General features: G+C 45.6%; 1 protein-coding gene and 1 pseudogene across 1 annotated transcript in view; both read left to right on the top strand.

Annotated features, from left to right (window-relative positions):
* Positions 1 to 5,457, top strand: part of PRDX1 (peroxiredoxin 1) — a 27,919-nt gene that overhangs the window by 17,347 nt on the left and 5,115 nt on the right. The window lies entirely within an intron of this gene.
* LOC111722709 lies at positions 745 to 839 on the top strand (annotated as a pseudogene).

Below are 5,457 nucleotides of genomic sequence, written 5' to 3'. Positions count from 1 at the left end.
GCAGTTTTTGGCCAGGGCTGGGTTTGAACCCACCACCTCTGGCATATGGGGCTGGTGCCCTACCCTTTTGAGCCACAGGCACCGCCCATAAAAACTTTTTTTTAAATGAAGGGTTGAGCTAGGTTTCAGGTGAAATATCAAGGTTATTTATTTGAAGTCTCAGAATCAAAGATCATTTTGGAAGCCTGTGCTTGTAAAACCTGAACATGACTGACTGGCCACATTTCTTTCAATTTCTAGTTGTTTTTTTTCTTTGAAGCAGAGAGTGTCAAGGTGTCGCCCTCGGTAGAGTGCCATGGCATCACAGCTCACAGCAACCTCAAACTCTTGGGCTTAAGCAATTCTCTTGCCTCAGCCTCCCACGCAGCTGGGACTATGGGCGCTTACTGCAATGCCCAGCTACTTTGGTTGTTGCAATTGACATTGTTTTTAGCTGGCCAGGGCCAAATGAGAACCTGCCAGCCTTGGTGTATGTGGCTGTTGCCCTACCCACTGAGCTTCGGGCACTGCCCCAAATTTTGTTTTTTTAATCTAGCCTTTCTTTTCCTACTACCTCAGTGGTGGTACATTTTTCCGTAGGTGTTATTGATTTGGGTGTTGTAATTAAAAAGAAAAATAGTGGGGGCAGCACCTGTGGCTCAAAGGAGTAGGGCACTGGTCCCATATGCCAGGGATAGTGGGTTCAAACCCAGCCCTGGCCAAAAACTGCAAAAAATAAATAAAAGAAAGAAAAGAAAAAAAAATGCTTTCTTGGATAACACATATCCTAAAATTGGAGAAGATTAACATGGCCCCGGCATAAGGATGACACACAAATTTGTGAAGCATTTCATATTTTTATTTTATTTTATTTTTGGCCGTGGCTGGGTTTGAACCCACCACCTCCGGCATATGGGGCCAGCACCCAACCCTTTTGAGCCACGGGCACCACTCAGCGTTTCATATTTTTAACAACTTAATTTAATTCAAGTTGTGGGCGGAGGGAGGGGGGATTGGTGCACCTAATGGATACAATGCAAGGGGTATATGGCACACCTGGGTGTAGGACACAATTAGAACAGGGACCATAACCTAAGAGCAAACATTGTAACCTAATCATGTAGACACTCATATTAATCTGAAATTTTAAAAAAAAGGCACTGGAGGTTTTCACTCTGTGATTTCTCCCTGTGCACGCAGTAAATAAAAATCTTTTATTTAAATGAAAAAAGCATGGAACTGCTTCATTCTGGCTTTTGAGTTATAAAATGGAGTCTTTTTTTCTTTTCTTTGTGAGTGTGGCTGTTTCTCACATGGTACCTTAACCCTGCTAAGTCCTTAGTTTTTAAGAACTGAGTTCCTGAAGCAGCAATCTGAGGGGTGTGGGGTTTTTGACTCCTGTCTCCAGCTTAATATAATTTAGGATATGAAAAATTCTGATTGAGTGCTATTGGCATCAGATCAAGGGCACAGGTGGACTTGGATAAACTTGTTCCCTTGCTGCATGTCATCTCTTTTTTGGAAGACACCTAGTTCAGATTAGCTTTGTAAGGCCCATTTTAGCTCTCATCTTGTGACTTAAAATGAAGTTCCAGCCTGAGCAAAGTGAGACCCCATCGCTACTAAAAGTAGAAAAACTAGCCAGGGATTGTGGTGGATGCCTCTAGTACCAGCTACTCAGGAGATTGAGACAGGAGGATTGCTTGAGCCCAACTAAGAATTTCAGGTTGCTGTGAGGTATGACAATGCTGTGGCACTCCACCCAGGGCACAGAGTGAGACTCATACTGTCTCAAAAAAAACCAAAACAAAACAAAAATGGCCCAGGACAGTAGCTAACACCTGTAATCCTAACGCTCTGGGAAGCCCACGTGGGTAGATTGCAGGTTTCCCAGGTTGAAGAACAGCCTGAGCAAGAGCAAGACCCCACTTCTAAAAATAGCCAAGTGTTGGGCAGCACCTAAGGCTCAGTGAGTAGGGCGCCAGCCCCATATACGGAGGGTGGCAGGTTCATACCCAGCCCTGGCCACACTGCAACAAAAAATAGCTGGGCATTGTGTTGGGCACCTGTAGTCCCAGCTACTTGGGGGCCTGAGGCAAGAGAATCTCCTAAGCCCAAGAGCTGGAGGTTGCTGTGAGCTGTGATGCTATAGCACTCTACCGAGGGCAACTAAGACTCTATCTCTTGGCTCGGTGCCTGTGGCTCAAGCCGCTAAGGCGCCAGCCACATATACCTAAGGTGGCGGGTTCAAATCCCCAGCCCGGGCCTGCCCAACAACAATGATGGCTGCAACCAAAAAATGGCCAGGTGTTGTGGCGGGTGCCTGTAGTCCCAGCTACTTGGGAGGCTGAGGCAAGAGACTCGCTTGAGCCCAGGAGTTGGAGGTTGCTGTGAGCTGTGATGCCACAGCATTCTATCCAGGGGGACAGCTTGAGGCTCTGTCTCAAAGGAAAAAAAAAAATTTTGATTAGTGCTATGTGTTTAAGATACCCAGAAGTGCTGGCTTGGCTAGGGTAAAAACTGTTAATGTAGCTATCAGTGAGCATTGATAACCAGATGATTCCATTTGCACAGAAGCATGTGTGGTTATTAGATTGGCCAAATGAAGGCGCTAACATCTGCTTAGATTGCCCCCTAGTGGGGAATGAGGTTCAGCACTAAAACAGGCATGGAAAGTGGCACAGTAGGCCCTTTCCTAGGACTTTATACAGAGGTTAAGACTTCTGAACCCAAGCTTTTGGTGACTGAAGTTTGCTTTTTCAGACTCTATTGGTCTCTGCTGCTTCTCCTCCCACAAGAACATGCACAGCTTTCTGTGTGAATCTAGACTATCCTGGTACTTAGTTTTAAGAACCAATATTTAAAATACACTATTAAGGCGGCACCCATAGCTCAGTGGGCAGGGCACCGGCCACGAACACCAGTGGGTTCGAGCCCAGCCTTGGCCTGCTAGACAACAATGACAACTGCACCAAAAAAAAAAGAGCCGGGTGTTGTGGTGGGTGCCTGTAGTCCCAGCTACTCTGGAGGCTGAGGCAAAAGAATCACTTAAGCCAAGAATTTGAGGTTGCTATGAGCTGTGATGCCACAGTACTCTACCAAGTGACATAGTGAGACTCTGTCCCATAAAAATAAAACACACTTTATTCTTAGTAAGTGGTGAAGCTGGGATCCAAATGCATAGGCTTTTTTAGGCAATTAAAATGCAGAAAAAACTTTTTTTTGAAATAGTCTCAAGTCACCCTGGGTACAGTTCTGTGGCATCATAGCTCATAGCAACCTTCAATTCTTGGGCTCAAGTGATAATTTTGCCTCAGTTTTTCTTTTTCTCCTTTTTTGCAGTTTTGGCCAGGGCCAGGTTTGGACCTGCCACCTCCGGTATATGGGGCCAGCGCCCTACTCCTTGAGACACAGGCGCCACCCAGTTTTTCTATTTTTAGTAGAGAAGGATCTCGCTTTTGCTCAAGCTGTCTACTAACTTCGGCCTCCCAGATTGCTAGGATTACCGGCTTGAGCCACCATGCCTGGCCTAGAAAAAACTTTGTTTAGGGCCTTCTGTATTAGTCCGTCCTCCTATACTGAGGTTACTGTGACTATTGTCATTTTCTCCTTGGAGATTCAGCACTTCTGCTGCACTTGAGGGCTGGTTTATGTGGAACTTATTAAAATGGATCCATTCTATTTTTTTTTTTTTATGATAGAGTCATTACCCTGGGTAAAGTGCTGTGGCATCATAGCTCACAGCAATTTCTAACTCTTGGGCTTAAGTGATCCTCTTGCCTCAGTTTTTCTACTTTCAGTGGAGACAGGGTCTCGCTTTTGCTCAGGCTAGTCTCAAACTCAAGAGCTTGAGTTCATCACCTGCCTCGGCCTCCCAGAGTGCTAGGATTACAGGCGTGAGCCACCATGCCCAGCCAATAAATCCATTCTGGAACTCACAACCAAGCACAAACAGTGTGTCCAGCAGACCTCTGAGTAGCTGGACGAAAACCACTTTTTTTATTGAGACAGAGCCTCAAGCTGTCACCTTGGGTAGAGTGTTGTGGCATCACACAGCTCATAGCAACCTCCAACTCCTGGGCTCTAGCGATTCTCCTGCCTCCACCTCCCAAGTAGCTGGGACTACAGGCGCCCGCCACAATGCCAGGCTATTTTTTTGGTTGCAGCGTTGTTGTTTGGCGGCCCTGGGCTGAATTCGAACCCACCAACTCAGGTATATGTGGCTGGCGCCTGAGCTGCTTGAGCCACAGGCACCGACCCCGAAAACCACTTCTGTCTCCCCTCATTCCACCCTGGAAGTGGAATTTATTTTTATTTATTTATTTATTTATTTATTGCAGTTTTTGGCCAGGGCTGGGTTTGTACCCACCACCTCTGGTGTATGGGGCTGGTACCCTACTCCTTTGAGCCACAGGCGCTGCCCTGGAATTTATTTTAATTCCAGAAAACAGCACTGTTGAATATGAGTGAAACATTTAAGTGGGGCTCTTTTTGTCACTAATACAAGTATAATTGTAAGAGCCAGGAGGCCTTACAGCCAAGGAGCCTGAATTGCCAAGATTTTTTCTGGTTTGTTATTTCCCCTATTTAGCTGTGAGGCCCGGTTCTTTGTGTTCCTTGTTAGCACCTACTGGCTGACTTCTAGCTGGCTCTGGCCTGGTCTTTCTGTTCTTTGTTCTCTGTAGCTTGTTTTATGTTTAGGGGCTGTATTGTAACCCTTTGGTGCCACTAAACCCCAACAATTAATTAATTAATTAATTTAGAGACAGAGTCTCACTCTCATCCTGGGTAGAGTGCCATGGCATCATTGTAGCTCACAGCAGCCTCAGACTCTTGGGTTTGAACAACTCTCCTGCCTCAGCCTCCAGAGTAGCTGGGACTATATAGGCCCTGATCACAATGCCTGACTAGTTTTAGTATAGATGGGGTCTCATTCTTGCTCAAGCTGGTCTTAAACTTCTGAGCTCAGTCTACCTGCCTCAGCCTCCCAGAGTGCTAGGAATCACCATGCCCAGCCTACACCTATAACTTTAATAACCAGATGGAGATTTCAGGAAAATAATGGCAGCTGGGTCTTCCATTTAGCTTTTGTTCCATCTTTACCTTGTGCCCAGAAAGCTGGTTGCAGTGTCTCCGAGGTTATGATATTCTTGGAACAAAAAGAAGCTTCCCTGTCTTTCACTTGACCAAATGAAAATCTTCTTGCTGCTGTGTTACAGACTTTGGTGACTACATATCTCCTAGAATATGACAGAAAATGGAAGTGGAAAAATCAGGCTAGACCAAGGCACAGTGCTAGCTGTGTGGTGTTAGGAAAAGGTTGAAGGGTATGCTTTTCTTTTCTTTTCTTTCTTTCTTTCTTTCTTTTTTTTTTTTTTTTTTTGAGATAGAGCCTCAAGCTATCCCCCTGGGTAGAGTGCTGTGACATCACAGCTCACAGAACCTCCTCCTATACTGAGGTTACTGTGACTATTGTCA

Source organism: Otolemur garnettii, unplaced genomic scaffold, assembly GCF_000181295.1.
Source record: "Otolemur garnettii isolate 467f Iridium unplaced genomic scaffold, OtoGar3 scaffold00325, whole genome shotgun sequence".
NCBI classification, from domain to species: Eukaryota; Metazoa; Chordata; class Mammalia; order Primates; family Galagidae; genus Otolemur; species Otolemur garnettii.
Note: the sequence above shows the minus strand (reverse complement) of the source record. Positions and strands in the feature narration are given on the sequence as shown.